The sequence below is a fragment of the Acanthochromis polyacanthus genome, chromosome 3, assembly GCF_021347895.1.
Source record: "Acanthochromis polyacanthus isolate Apoly-LR-REF ecotype Palm Island chromosome 3, KAUST_Apoly_ChrSc, whole genome shotgun sequence".
In the NCBI taxonomy this organism is placed as follows: Eukaryota; Metazoa; Chordata; class Actinopteri; family Pomacentridae; genus Acanthochromis; species Acanthochromis polyacanthus.
The window spans coordinates 351,441-366,463 of record NC_067115.1 but is presented as its reverse complement, the minus strand read 5'-3'; the positions used below and the strand labels follow the sequence as shown (position 1 = coordinate 366,463).

Genomic DNA, 15,023 nt, shown 5'->3' with positions numbered 1-15,023 from the left:
GTGTGCATTTGTATCTTGGAGTGTGCGTTTGTATTTTTTGTTTGACATACTATGGCATTAATTTTGGACAAAATTCATGATTTTTTTTTTTTTTCTCCCTAAAGAAGACTGCTCTAGTGTTTTTCACAGTGTACTTCACATTATCATATGGTGTGTCTTTATGGCTTGTTGGAAAAAATGGCATTATTTCGACATACTAAGGTGTTAATTTTGGACAAAATTTATGATTTCTTGTTTCAAAGGAAACTGCTCTATGGTGTTTTTCACAGCCTACTTTACATCATTTCATTTTGCAATGCGTGTTTGTATCTTGCAGTGTTCGTTTATATCTTTGTTCTACATACTGTTCTATGGCGTTTATGACAATTCATCTTTTTTTCCAAAGAAAACTGCCCTATAGTGTTTTTCACAGCTGACTTTACATTATTTCATTTTGCGGTGTGTTTGTATTTTGCAGTCTATGTTGCAGTGTGCATTTGTGTTTTTGTTCATACTGTACTTTGGCATTTATTTTGGACAAAATTCATGATCCTTTTTTTTTTTTCCCCCCCAAAGAAAACTGCTCTGTAGTGTTTTTCACAGCCTACTTTACATTAGTTCATCTTGCAGTGTTTGTTCTCCAGTGTGCGTCTGTATCTTGTAGTGCGTTTCTTTGACATACTATGGCGTTTATTTTGTACAAAGTTCATGATCATTTTCCTTTACAAAGAAACCTGCTCTATAGTGTTTTTGTCAGGCTACTGCTGCTAGGCCAAGATGGTGCCCCCCCCCCCCCCCCCTCAGGGTTAGGGTTAGCAGTGCAGAAGCGACAACAGGTGTGACTTATCAGCAATCCTCAGCTGGAACTAGGAGCAGGTGGAGATCATCTAATCAAGCACACCCTGCCTCAGTATAACCAGACTCCTCATCTCAAGCGCCAGATCGTGACACATCAGGTAGGAGCCTGAGTTTTCATTAAGCAAGTTTGTCTAAACCAACATTCTGTACTAATCTTCGCTGTTCTCGTCTCTTCTAGTTTTGGTTCCACCTGCTCCTAGTAGAGTCCTCTACACCTGACTCTGGTCTCCACTTTGGTAAGAAGGGAAATCTCTGCAGGCTGTCGTAAGTAAAGTTTATTTATATAGCACTTTACACAGATATAAAAAATCAAAGTGCTTTACATTAAAAGAAGAAAAATAAGACATTAAAATAAGGCTCCATGATGTAAAGACACACACCCTTGGGTGTCTTCTCCATTCACTTGTTGTCTGTTACCCCCCCCCACCATCTGGCCCTGCACTCTTGCTTCCTCAACTGTGAACCGTCCTGAGCATCACTGAGAGAATTTGTGAGTTGGTTAGTTTGGCCGTAGTCTCTGCTCTTGTACAGAGCATCGTTCAGAGTATTCTTTATTTGTAGTTTTCACTCGAACCTTGTGGTTATAGTAAATTGGGTCGTTTTATAACCGTTAAGTGACGCCTACCATGAGTAGGAATTATTTGGTGTTATTTCTTTGCTGTTGTAGTTTCCAGCCACTAGTAGTCTCTGTGAGTGTTTGGAGCCCATTGTCTCCAGTTCAGTTTCCTGTGTAGTTGCCATCTTGGTTTGTAGTTTCTTGGAACAGCTGTAAAAAAGCAAACTGTGTTGCATTCAAAGACCGTCTGTTATTTCCTGAGCCAACCCAACATCGTAACAATTTTTCTTGGTCTACTTTACATTATTTCATCATATGGCATGTTGGGAAAATGGAATTTCGATATACAAAATTTTTGGTTTCAAAGAAAAGTGCTCTATAGTGTTAACAGCCTGCTTTACATTATTTAGTTTTGCACTGTGCATCTGTCTTGCACTGTGTACATTTATTTGTTCAAAATACTATACTATGGCATTTATTTTGGACAAAACTCAGCACTTTTTCCAAAGAAAACTGTTCTACAGTGTTTGTCACAGCCTATTTTACATTATTTCATCTTGCAGTGTGCGTTTGTATTTTTGTTCAACATGCTATACTATGGCATTTATTTTGGACAAAATTCATGATCACTTTATTTTCAAAGAAAGCTGCTCTATAGTATTTTTCAAAGCCTACTTTACATTATTTCATCTTGCAGTGTGCGTTTGTGTTTTGCACTGTGCGTTAATCTTTCGCAGTGTACATTTGTTTGTTCGAAATACTATACTATGGCATTTATTTTGGACAAAATTCATCACTTTTTCCAAAGAACTGCTCTACAGTGTTTGTCACAGCCTACTTCACAGTATTTCATCTTGCAGTGTGTTTCTCTTGCAGCGTGCATTTGTATTTTTGTTTGACATGCTATACTATGGCATTTATTTTGGACAAAATTCATGATCAAATTTTTTTTCCTCCAAAGAAAACTGCTCTATAGTGTTTTTCAGTCTACTTTACATTATTTCATCATATGGTGTCTTTATGGCATATTGGAAAATGGCATTTCAACATACTATGGTGTTAATTTTGGACAAAATTCATCTTTTTTCAAAGAAAACTGCTCTATAGTGTTTTTCACAGCCTACTTTACATTATTTCATCTTACAGTGTGCATTTGTATCTTGCAGTGTGTGGTTGTATTTTTGTTTGACATACTATGGCATACATTTTGGACAAAATCCATAACACCCCCCCCCCCCCCCAAAGAAACCTGCTCTATAGTGTTTCTGTCAAGCTGGCTGCTGCCAGACCTAGATGGTGTCTCACTCTCTAGTGCAGCAGCAACAACAGGTGTGCCTCATCAATCCTCAGCCGGAACTAGGAGCAGGTGGAGATGGTCTAATCAAGCACACCCTGCACTTAGTGACTCTGGAGAGTGGTAAATAAAATCAATCCAAGCCATATACATTTTACCTAAATATTGCAGTGAGCTATGGAATTATAACGCAATGGGTAAATTATACACTTCTTACCCATTTGTTAACATTAACTATAGCATAGAAACATGCAGTAAAATACACCCCAAAACCGTGAGTCCTGTGCTCCAAATTGCACATGCGTCGAACCGCGTTTTTGACTGAGCGAAACAAGGAATTATGAGACTTTCTTCTGGCTGCCATCTACTTGAAGAGCACATTTGAATGTGCTTGCGCTGCCGCCGCTGCTGTCAACCTTCAACACAACTGCAGGTAAGTTTCAAAGATCAGGGCTTTCCATAAGTGCTGGCTTAAAAGCCAGCTACTCATTTATATTTGGGTTATTTTTCGTGTGATGCGGTGCGTAGTTGCACGCGCAGTCCTTCACCGGAGTTTCCTTTCAAATTTAAGCGCGAGTCCCGCCGTGACACGGCTTTATTTCCACCAGAGAGAGAGAAGGAAAGGGAGTAGTGGGTTATTTATCGGAGTTAAACTAGTTTGCAACTTGTTGAGATAACTATGAAACTCTGCTGGGCGCTGTGAGGTTTATCAATACAAATGTCTCCTTATTCAATCCATCATTTTCTCGGATGGTTAGAATCAGTGAAAAGAGCCATTGAATTGAAAATTAAAATGGACACAGCACATCATGTTTTCAGGTGGCCTTAATATAGGATTTAGTCACTGACATAATTATACTGTAAAAACCTCTGTAGCATGCTTCCTACTCTTAACTTAAATAGATGAAGAAAGTAAATATGTAAACAAAGAACTGTAGCATTAATCTTTGAAATGTCAGTAAGTGTCTTGGTTTTTGAGGAATATGGCATTCATGTATGTAAATCACTCCCTGCTCCACTAACAGTCCTTTCACTAAATTGTATCTCCCTACAGACACAGAGCATTAAAAAGAAAAGGGATGCAGTTATCTGCTGTCTTATCAGCTACCTTGGTGAAAGACAGGAAGATCTTTTCCATGACTGCCAGGTATGTCATATTGATAACAGATTGTCTTCTCCTCTCCTCTGGTACCCCCGTTTCTCCTCTTGTCTAACACAAAATGTGTTAAAACTGCATCTTAGATAACATTAAAAATGCAAATGCTTTTTGTTTCTAACCTGTAGGAACGTGAGGACTACAGACAAAACTATGAAGGTGATCGTGATGCACAGTGTCATGGCTGAGGAGGATCCATCAGATGTGTCGATTGTGATTGAGGGAAACCAGGTGATGGAAGGCTGTGGAAGCCGAACAAAGGCATGTGTGCTGCTGATGGGACTCGTATGCCCTCAACCTGGAATATCCGAAGCAGCTGAAGAACACATTTGAAGCTTTTCAAAACTTTTTTTTGGAACTTGACGGGGCAAAACTACTGAAGAAGGTCCACAGCCTCAAAAATAAACTGATGCAATAGACCCAGATTTCCCCTTTTGCACCATGAAGATTTTCCGGTCGGACACTGCTAAATGGAGTTGCAATGGAGTAGTTTTTTTCTTTTCTTTGTTGTCCCCTGTTCCCTCCTTTGCTCAACACAGACCCACCCACATCAACAGACACGGGCACATAGACACAAATCTATTTACAGTTGGATACAACCTCTCAGCCCACTCAATTGCTCTGATTTCACCAGATTGGCAGGAAAGGAAAACCAATAGAAAATGGTCAGTCTGGCCAATGCCACCGTGTGTTGCCTGAGGAGTTTTGATCTTTCTCTACCCTCTTTTCTTCGAATTGTTTTATTCTTATCCTGAGAGTGAGAGCAAGCAGAAAAACTAAACAATGTTGGTGTTCTATCTTTATCCAGATGTTTGATACAGAAACAACTTTATAGTTTGTGTGTACTTTTAAAAGGGCTCTGAAAGCGTTGTTTGCAGAAGCTACAAACATTTGAAGCAGTTAGCTTTGGCCGTTTTAAAACGGGTTTATTCATTGAAATGTGTTTGATAATTTGGTGCATCATTGCTGCATATAAAAACATTTGTTTCATTATTGAATGTACAAATGCACCTGGATTGCAGATTAGGTTGGTCGCTGTTGATCCCGTAGAGTTTTGCCCAAATCTTTCTCCATTTTTCTCTTTTTTGATCTCCTCACAATCGAGCCAGGATGTCCCAAAACATTTTATTGAAACAGATTTTTTTTCGAGTTATAAAACTGGTCCAATAAATGTATGAAGCTGTTGTGCTGCACTTTATGCTTTTCTCCTGATATTTGTGGATTGTCATTGAGATGACAAGCATTTCACTTTTTTTTGAGGGTGGGGGGTACATCTTACTTTCCATATAAAAGTAATCTTTGTTAACTAATATTAAGTCATTTTAATTAGTATTTCTTGGGTATTTATCAGTAAATATGAGTTAACTTTTACCTTATTTCAATGAGGAAGTACCTGTAAATAGATGCAGCAATGTAAGGTAAATTTTACCCAATTTATTTAGGTAATAGTTTTTTACTTTGTTTTTATTATTAATATATCAAAGTAAATGTAACCCACAAATGTCAATGCAAATTGTTACCTCAAATTTATTGGGTAAATTCTATAGATTAGTTTTTAGTGTGCCTCAATATAACCAGATGCCTCAAAACTCTCGCGCCAGATCGTGACACATCAGATAGGTCTGAGTTGTCAATAAGCAAGTTTGTCTGAACCAACATTCTGTACTAATCTTCGTTGTTCTCTTCTAGTTTTGGTTCCACCTGCTCCTAGTAGAGTCCTCTACGCCTGATTCTGGTCTCCACTTTGGTAAAAAGGGAAATCTCTCCAGGCCATTGTAAGTAAAGTTTATTTATATAGCACTTTTCACAGATATAAAAATCACAAAGTGCTTTACATTCAAAGAAAAGAGACGTTAAAATAAGCCTCCATGATGTAAAGACACACACCCTTGGGTGTCTCCTCCATTCACCTATTGTCTGTTACCCCCCCCCCCCCCACCACCTGGCCCTGCACGCTGGCTTCCTCCACTGTGAATCATCCTGAGCATCAGTGAGAATTCGTGAGTTGGTTAGTTTGGCCGTAGTCTCTGCTCTTGTACAGAGCATCGTTCAGAGTATTCTTTATTTGTAGTATTCACTCAAACCTTGTGGTTTATAGTAAATTGGTTCGTTTTATAGCAGTTAAGTGTCACCTACCGTGAATAGGAATTATTTGGTGTCATTTCTTTGTTGTTGTAGTTTCCAGCCACGAGTAGTCTGAGTGTTTGGAGCCCATTGTCTCCAGTTCAGTTTCCTGTGTAGTTGCCATCTTGGTTTGTAGTTTCTTGGAACAGCTGTAAAAAAGCAAATTGTGTTGCATTCAAAGACCGTCGGTTATTTCCTGAGCTAACCCAACATTGTAACTTTTTCACGGTCTACTACACATTATTTCATCATATGGCATGTTGGAAAAATGGCATTTTGACATACTATGGTGTTAATGTTGGACAAAATTCATGTTTTTTTTTGTTTCAAAGAAAGGTGCTCTATAGTGTTAACAGCCGACTTTACATTATTTAATTTTGCAGTGTTTATCTTGCAGTGTGTTTTGCATTGTACATTAATCTTTGGCAGTATACATTTATTTGTTTGAAATACTATACTATGGCGTTTATTTTGAACAAAGTTCATTATCACTTTTTTCTAAAGAAAACTGCTCTAGAGTGTTTTTCACAGCCTACTTTACCTTATTTAATATTGCACTGTTTGCATTGCAGTGTCTTCTTTGCACTGTGCGTTAATCTTTCGCAGTGTACATTTATTTGTTTGAAATACTATACCATGGTATGTACTTCTGCCAAAACTCATTATCACTTTTTCCAAAGAAAACTACCCTACAGAGTTTTTCACAGCCTACTTTACATTATTTCATCTTGCAGTGTTTGTATTTTTGTTCGGCATACTATACTATGGCATTAATATTGGACAAAATTCATGATCACTTATTTCAAAGAAACCTGCTGTATAGTGTTTCTAACAGCCTACTTTACATTATTTCATTTTAGTGTGTTTTGCAGTGTGTTTGTATTTTTGTTTGACAAACTACACTGGTGTTTGTTTAGGACAAAATTCATGTTTTTTCAAAGAAAATTGCTCTGTACAGTTTTTCACGGTGTACTTTACATTATCATACAGTGTCTTTATGGCATGCTGGGAAAATGGCATTATTTCGACATACTATGGTGTTAATTTTGGACAATATTTGATTTTTTTTTTGTTTCAAAGAAAACTGCTGTTTTCAACAGCCTACTTTACATTTCATTTTACAGTGCGCGTTTGTGTCTGGCAGTGTGCGTTTGTGTCTGGCAGTGTGCGTTTGTGTCTGGCAGTGTGCGTTTGTGTCTGGCAGTGTGCGTTTGTGTCTGGCAGTGTGCGTTTGTGTCTGGCAGTGTGCGTTTGTGTCTGGCAGTGTGCGTTTGTGTCTGGCAGTGTGCGTTTGTATTTTTGTTAGACATACTATGGTGTTTAATTTGGACAATATTCATGATCCTTTTGTTCCTAAGGAAACTGCTCCATAGTGTTTTTCAGTGTACTTTACATTATATGGTATGTTTTTATAGCATGATTGAAAAAATGGCATTTCAACATAGTATGGTGTTAATTTTGGACAATTTGTGAATTTTTTTGTTTCAATGAAAACTGCTCTATAGTGTTAAAAGTGTACTTTACATTATTTCATTTTGCAGTGTGCGTTTGTATCTTGCAGTGTGCATTTTTGTTCGACATACTATACTATGGCGTTTATTTTGGACAAAACTCATGAGCCTTACGTTTCAAAGAAAACTGCTATATAGTGTTTAACAGTTGACTTTACTACATTTCATTTGGAAGTGTGCATTTGTATTTGCCAATGCGTGTTTGCATCTTGCAGTGTGCGTTTGCATCTTTGTTTGACAAACTTTACTATGGTGTTTAATTTGGACAAAATTCATGATCCTTTCTTTTTTCCCCCAAAGGAAACTGCTCTATAGTATCTTTTCACAGCCCACTTTACATTATTTCATCGTGCAGTGTGCGTTTGCATCGTGCAGTGTGCTTGTGTTTTGCAGTGTGCATTTGCATGGTTGATCAAACTATACTATCGTGTTTATTTTGGACAAAATTCTTTTTTCAAAGAAACCTGCTGTAGTGTTTTTCACAGCCTACTTGACATTTCATCTTGCAGTGTGCTTTTATATATTTGTGTTTGACATACTATGGCGTTAAATTTGGACAAAATTCACCATTTCTTTTTCCTCCAAAGATGACTGCTCTAGTGTTTGTCACACTGTACATTACATTATCATATGGTGTCTTTTTGGCATGTTGGGGAAAAATGGCATTATTTCGACAGTATGGTGTTAATTATGGACAAAATTTAGGATGACGTTTTGTTACACAGAACTGCTCTACTTTTTGAAAGTATACTTAACATTTCATTTTTGTATTTGTGCTTGACATACTGTACTATAGTGTTTATTTTGAATAAAATTTCATGACTTTTTGTCAAAGAAAACTGCTTGAGTGTCTGTTTTTCACAGCTACTTTCCATTGTTTCATCTTGGAATTTATGTTTTGCAGTGTGCTGACATTGTTCAACATACTACACTATGCCATTTATTTTGGACAAAACTCATGATCCTCTTCCCCCCCAAAGAACACTGCTTTACTGTTTTTCACAGCCTTATTTACATTATTTTGTTTTCCAGTATGCATTTGTATCTTGCCGTGTGCATTTGTATCATAGTTTGACAAACTACAGCCATGGCCTTAAGTTTGGACTCAAGTACCATGATGTTTGTGAATCTTAAATTGTCACTTAAAATATAAATACAGTCATAGCCATCAACCAAAATGAAATTCATTTTGGTATGACTGGTATAGGGGTTATAACTGGTATTTATATTGTGAGTGACAATTTTCTAAAACTCACAAGCATCATGGCACTTGTATCCAAACTTAAGGCCATGGCTGTATTACAGCATTTACTGTGGACAAATTAATGGAGGGGGTCTAGGGTTAAGTGTGGTAGCTGGGGGGAGGGGGTCTAGGGTTAGGGTTAGGGTTAGGTGGAGGAGTTTGTCCCCTCCCGGAGGAGAAGGACCGTGCACGGTCCATCCACCCTCCATCATAACCGGGACCCCGGTCTCATCTTGGCTGGGGGGCACGACGGCGTCCTCTGCCATGTCGCACCACAACCCAGTCCTCATCCATGTTATTTCCTTTCTCAAAATGAAATATTTTTTAAGAGAAAGGAAAAAAAACCAAACAACTAAAGGCGCTTTCACGTGGAAAGGATAGTCCGTAAATAAAATTTTAAAACAAAGAAAAAAGAAAAACCAACAACTTAGGGCGCTTTCCCTTGGAAAGGAAATTCCGTATACGGAATTGGTAAATTTTTAAATGTAAATAAAAAATACAAAATAAACAAACAAAGGAAGGTGTGCCTGTTTTTACGACGTTTCGGCCTCCTCGAGGCCTTCTTCAGGTGAGGCACACTACAAAAATAGAGCTGGCTGGCTAGAGCAGTGAGCAAGAGATGCTTCCCCTTCGCTGGTCAGCTCCCGAATGAGCTCTGTGACTCAGCGCTTCCTATTTATACTCCCTTCTGCATTTTACGGTTTTTTCGTTTTTTCTGTTCTGTTATATTTAACTTCAATGTATATTGGATTATATTGGTTTTTAATGGATTTTCAATAGTTTCACATGAATTTAAAACAATATAAATGAATTAAAATAGTTTTTAAGTGTTTTTAAGTGTTTTAAACGGTTTTGAATGTTTTTAAATGGTTTTTAACTGTTTTTAAGTGTTTTAAACGGTTTTGAATGTTTTTAAATGTTTTTAAACTGTTTTTAAGCGTTTTAAAGCGGTTTTAAGTGCTTTTAAATGTTTTTTAACTATTTGTAAGTGTTTTAAGTGTTTTTTGACTGTTTTTAAGTGTTATTAACTATTTTTGAGTACTGTAAATGATTTCGAGCATTTTTTGAGTACTGTTTTTTAAATTTTAATCCAGTTTTAAGTATAGCCCTATTTTTAATATAAATTAATTATTTGTTTTAACCTCTACCATGCCTTTTTAACCCTTTACAACCCTATAACAGCCCCTTATGAATTATCCAATGAAATTAATTTATTTCTATTTGTTAATAAGTTATATATTTATTTATTTATTTAAGCTTTTATCCCCTTAATGTATTAACCCCCTCCAACCCATAACTCCCCTGTTAGGGTTAGGGCCTTGGGTTGGGGAGGGTATAGGGTAATAATTATAATTAAGAATGGGATTAGGGTTGGGCTTAGGACTTAAGGTTAGGGCTAGGGTAGGAGAAAGGTTAAGGTTAGGGCTAAAGGTCAGGGAGAGGTTAAGGTTAGGGCTTAGGGTCAGGGAGAGGTTAGGGTTAGGACTTAAGATTAGGGACAGGTTAAGGTTAGGGTTAGTAGGGTTAGGATGTAGGGACGCCCCCCTCCCCCTTCCAGGGGAGAAGGATGGTGCGCGGTCCTCCCAACCACGGTAATCCCCATCACCTCGACCCCACTGTGGCTGGCGGATGCGCCGGCGCCCTCTGCCACGGCGCACTAGCGTCCAGCCATCATCCATATTGTTTTTTTAATTTTTGTTTTGATTTTTCAAAGTAAAAAATCTTTTAGAAAAGAAAAACCAAACAACCAAGGGCGCTTATCAATATGATAAGGATAAACCAGATAAAATGAGAAACAAAACTTGTCTTTGTAAATAAAAAATGAAACAAAACAAACAACTAAAGGCGCTTTTCAAATATGAAAAGGATAAAACACCATAAAAAATAAAAACTTGTTTTTTTGTAAAAGAAAAATTAATTTAGAATAAAACAAACAATAAACAAAGGAAGTGTGTGCTGTAAACGACGTTTCGACCCTACACAGGGTCTTCCTCAGGTAATAGCACACTAAAAACTGAAGGTTGGCTCTCTGTGGTGGAAGAGATGCTCTCTCATCAGAGGTCAGCTCCAGAATGAGCTTTCAACGGCTGCTTTTCGTTTTAATATTTTCAATCGTCTTTTTTATATTTTCGATCGTCTTTTTAATTTTCGATCGTCTTTTATATTTTCAATCGTCTTTTTTAGTTTTTTAGAGATTTAACCATTTAAACTCATCCCTATTGTTATGAATTGCCTTTTTAACCCATTTTTAACCTCTAGAAAATTCCCATCACCTTTTAACATGAATTAAAATATTACTACCCAATTTTTTAACCCTTGTCCTGCCAAATGAAATATTTATTGTAATTTTAACCATATTAATAGAAGTAAATCCTTTTTTAACCCTCTTCTCACCCAATTAAATTATTTTTAGTGTAGTTTTAACTCAATTTATAATTTTTAACCCTTTGTTAGCCAATGAAATAAGTCTTGTAAGTTTTATCCAACCCATATGTAATATATAATTTTTTTAAAAAACATTTTAATAAAATCTAACATGAACTCCAATTTATAAATTTACAATGTTTTTACCAGAGTGAAATTAGGGTTAGGTTCCGAATGAGGGTTGGGATTAGTTTTAGAGAAAGGGTTGGGGTTAGGGTTAGGGCCCCCATTGGGGTTGAATTTAAAGTAAGGGACAGGGTTAGGGCTAAAGCCAAATCTCTTGCAAAATCTGACTTAAGGTTAGGGCTTGGGGTTAGGGAGAGGTTAAGGTTAGGGCTTGGGGTTAGGGAGAGGTTAAGGTTAGGGCTTGGGTTAGGGCTTGGGTCAGGGTCAGGGTTAGGGTTAGGGTTAGGGTCAGGGTTAGGGTTAGGGTTAGTAGGGTTAGGGTTAGGTGGAGGAGTTTGTCCCCTAGGGTTAGGGTTAGGGTTAGGATTTATATATTAGGCCCCCTCCTATGAGGGGAACCTTGGTGCACTGTCCTTCCCCGGCTTGAGGACCACCACCAGGGACCCCGGCCACCACCAAATGGGCTCACAAGTCCCACTGCCCCTGGCTTATTTTAGAAAAGCATTACAATTAGTCATGCTCAAATTAGCTTTAGACCCGACTTGGGTTTCTTCATAACCGACTTGGCTTATGTTCTCTTATTCTGTTTTTCTCAGGTGACACGCATCTTGGGTCTACCTGCTACCCTGGCTGCAATAGGGGACACGCTTCTTGGGTCTACCCTTTAATTTAGATCAGGTAAGTAATTATAATGCTCTTCTCTTTTTCACAGGTTCCAGCGGTTCCGGTAAGTACATAAGGTAAGTATATATTGTTTTTAAATTGACTGTATTTAGCCTATTAAATTGACTGTATTTAGCCTATGAATTTTAACAATTGTTTTTAAATGCCTTACTTAGCGTATGAATTGGAATTTTTTAGCTTGTTTTTAACCCATCTTTTTAGGATTTTTTACAGCCACCAACGAACTATATACAAATGTACATGAACCAAAATAAAACCCTCCCCCCCAGGAGTCGACTTGTGTTTTTATTAAAGTGTGCATAGGGGCGACGTTTCGACCACCATTTGGGTCTTCTTCAGGCCCTGCACACTATCCCCATATAAAGATCTCCGGGAGCAAAGTCCCGGAGATGTTGCCACCCCGAAGTCCCAAAACAAAATGAGCCTCTGTAGGCGTTTCCATCAACTATACTTAGTTTTTAAATACACTCACTTAGTTTTTAACAACACATATTTAGTTTTTACATACTCTTACTTAGTTTTTAAATACACATACTTGGTTTTTAACAGTTTTTAATCCTCTACTTAGTTTTTTAACCTGTACTTAGTTTTTAAACAGGGAAGGGGGTGGGCTTAGGGTTAGGGGGCGGGGTTAGGGTTAGGGAACCAGCCACTAACCTTAAGGTTAGGGAATTGGGGTCAGGGACAGGATGTGGGAGGGGTTATGGTTAGAAAAAAATCCCAAATTAGGGTATGTAAAGATCCAATGTCCCACTCTTAGACCAAATTGTCCTTAAAGGCCGGGGTCCCCAGTAATGGACCCCGACCGAGGAGGCACGGGCGGGTTAGGATTTATATATTAGGCCCCCTCCTATGAGGGGAACCTTGGTGCACTGTCCTTCCCCGGCTTGAGGACCACCACCAGGGACCCCGGCCACCACCAAATGGGCTCACAAGTCCCACTGCCCCTGGCTTATTTTAGAAAAGCATTACAATTAGTCATGCTCAAATTAGCTTTAGACCCGACTTGGGTTTCTTCATAACCGACTTGGCTTATGTTCTCTTATTCTGTTTTTCTCAGGTGACACGCATCTTGGGTCTACCTGCTACCCTGGCTGCAATAGGGGACACGCTTCTTGGGTCTACCCTTTAATTTAGATCAGGTAAGTAATTATAATGCTCTTCTCTTTTTCACAGGTTCCAGCGGTTCCGGTAAGTACATAAGGTAAGTATATATTGTTTTTAAATTGACTGTATTTAGCCTATTAAATTGACTGTATTTAGCCTATGAATTTTAACAATTGTTTTTAAATGCCTTACTTAGCGTATGAATTGGAATTTTTTAGCTTGTTTTTAACCCATCTTTTTAGGATTTTTACAGCCACCAACGAACTATATACAAATGTACATGAACCAAAATAAAACCCTCCCCCCCAGGAGTCGACTTGTGTTTTTATTAAAGTGTGCATAGGGGCGACGTTTCGACCACCATTTGGGTCTTCTTCAGGCCCTGCACACTATCCCCATATAAAGATCTCCGGGAGCAAAGTCCCGGAGATGTTGCCACCCCGAAGTCCCAAAACAAAATGAGCCTCTGTAGGCGTTTCCATCAACTATACTTAGTTTTTAAATACACTCACTTAGTTTTTAACAACACATATTTAGTTTTTACATACTCTTACTTAGTTTTTAAATACACATACTTGGTTTTTAACAGTTTTTAATCCTCTACTTAGTTTTTTAACCTGTACTTAGTTTTTAAACAGGGAAGGGGGTGGGCTTAGGGTTAGGGGGCGGGGTTAGGGTTAGGGAACCAGCCACTAACCTTAAGGTTAGGGAATTGGGGTCAGGGACAGGATGTGGGAGGGGTTATGGTTAGAAAAAATCCCAAATTAGGGTATGTAAAGATCCAATGTCCCACTCTTAGACCAAATTGTCCTTAAAGGCCGGGGTCCCCAGTAATGGACCCCGACCGAGGAGGCACGGGCGGGTTAGGGTTAGGGTTAGGTTGAGGGAAAGACCCACTTCCCCCAGAAGGGGGAACAGGTAGTGCACGGTCCATCCTTCTACGCCCCCTCCCCTGCCCATCAACCCAAAAAGTACCCCTTTGGGTTTGGGGTTCATAATAGAACTGTGGTTGGGGACGCCGTCCCCTCCCACGTTTGACAAGGGTCCACTCGCCATCCATGCTTGGAGTAGGAGTGGATAAACCTATTTGTTTTTAGATGAAAAATAAAATAAAATTAAATGAAAACAAAATATAACAAAAAGAGAAGACAAATTGTCTTTAAAAGGACAGTATTTCTGTTCCAAAATGAAATCAAATGTGCCCTGCCGCGACGTTTCGACCTTTTCCAGGTCTTCCTCAAGCTATGGGCACTGGAGCTCTCAATGTAAGTGGCTTTAAGGTCTGCACCCTTCAGGAGCTAGAGCAAGAATGAGCTCTGCTCGGTGCTGCTCTTTATATAGGCTGGGAGGCCACTCCCCCTGAAAATTAAAAAGACGAATGAAAAATAAAAAAGGCGAACGAAAATTCAACTGAAAAAGGCTCCTATATGGATTTGAATGGCAAATAATGCATTTTAAAGGTAAGTAAATATATTCTTATATGTTTTTATATGTTTTTAATGGTTTTAAGTGTTTCTAATATGAATTTATAGGTTTTAACTGTCAGGTAAGTATTTAAATTTTTAATGTAAATGTTTTTAGATTTATAATGAAAAGGTAAGTATCTTATATGATTTTAGACTGTATTTAGGTTTTCAGGTAAGTATATTTATATTTTTTTAAGGCAACTGTTTTTAAGGTAAGTATTCTTTAGCCCACTGTGTTTTTAGGTAAGCATTTTTAACCCACTGTTTTTAAGGTAAGTATTTTAACCAATTGTGTTTGTAACCCACTTCATTTTAAGGTAAGTATTTGTAACTGTTTTTAAGGTAAGTATTTTTTAACCCATTGTTTTTAAGGTAAGTATTTGTAACCAATTGTTTTAAGGTAAGTATTTGTAGCCAATTGTTTTAAGGTAAGTATTTTTCACAACTTGTTTTTAAGGTAAGTATTTTTCACAACTTGTTTTTAAGGTAAGTATT

At 37.9% G+C, this 15,023-nt stretch overlaps 1 long non-coding RNA gene across 1 annotated transcript; it reads left to right on the top strand.

The window, feature by feature from the left end:
* The first annotated feature begins 2,632 nt into the window (after positions 1-2,632).
* On the top strand, positions 2,633-8,320 carry LOC127533359 (uncharacterized). Its single transcript, XR_007941115.1, has 2 exons — positions 2,633-3,834; positions 3,972-8,320. It is a non-coding gene; the product is annotated as an uncharacterized LOC127533359 (long non-coding RNA).
* Positions 8,321-15,023: the final 6,703 nt, after the last annotated feature.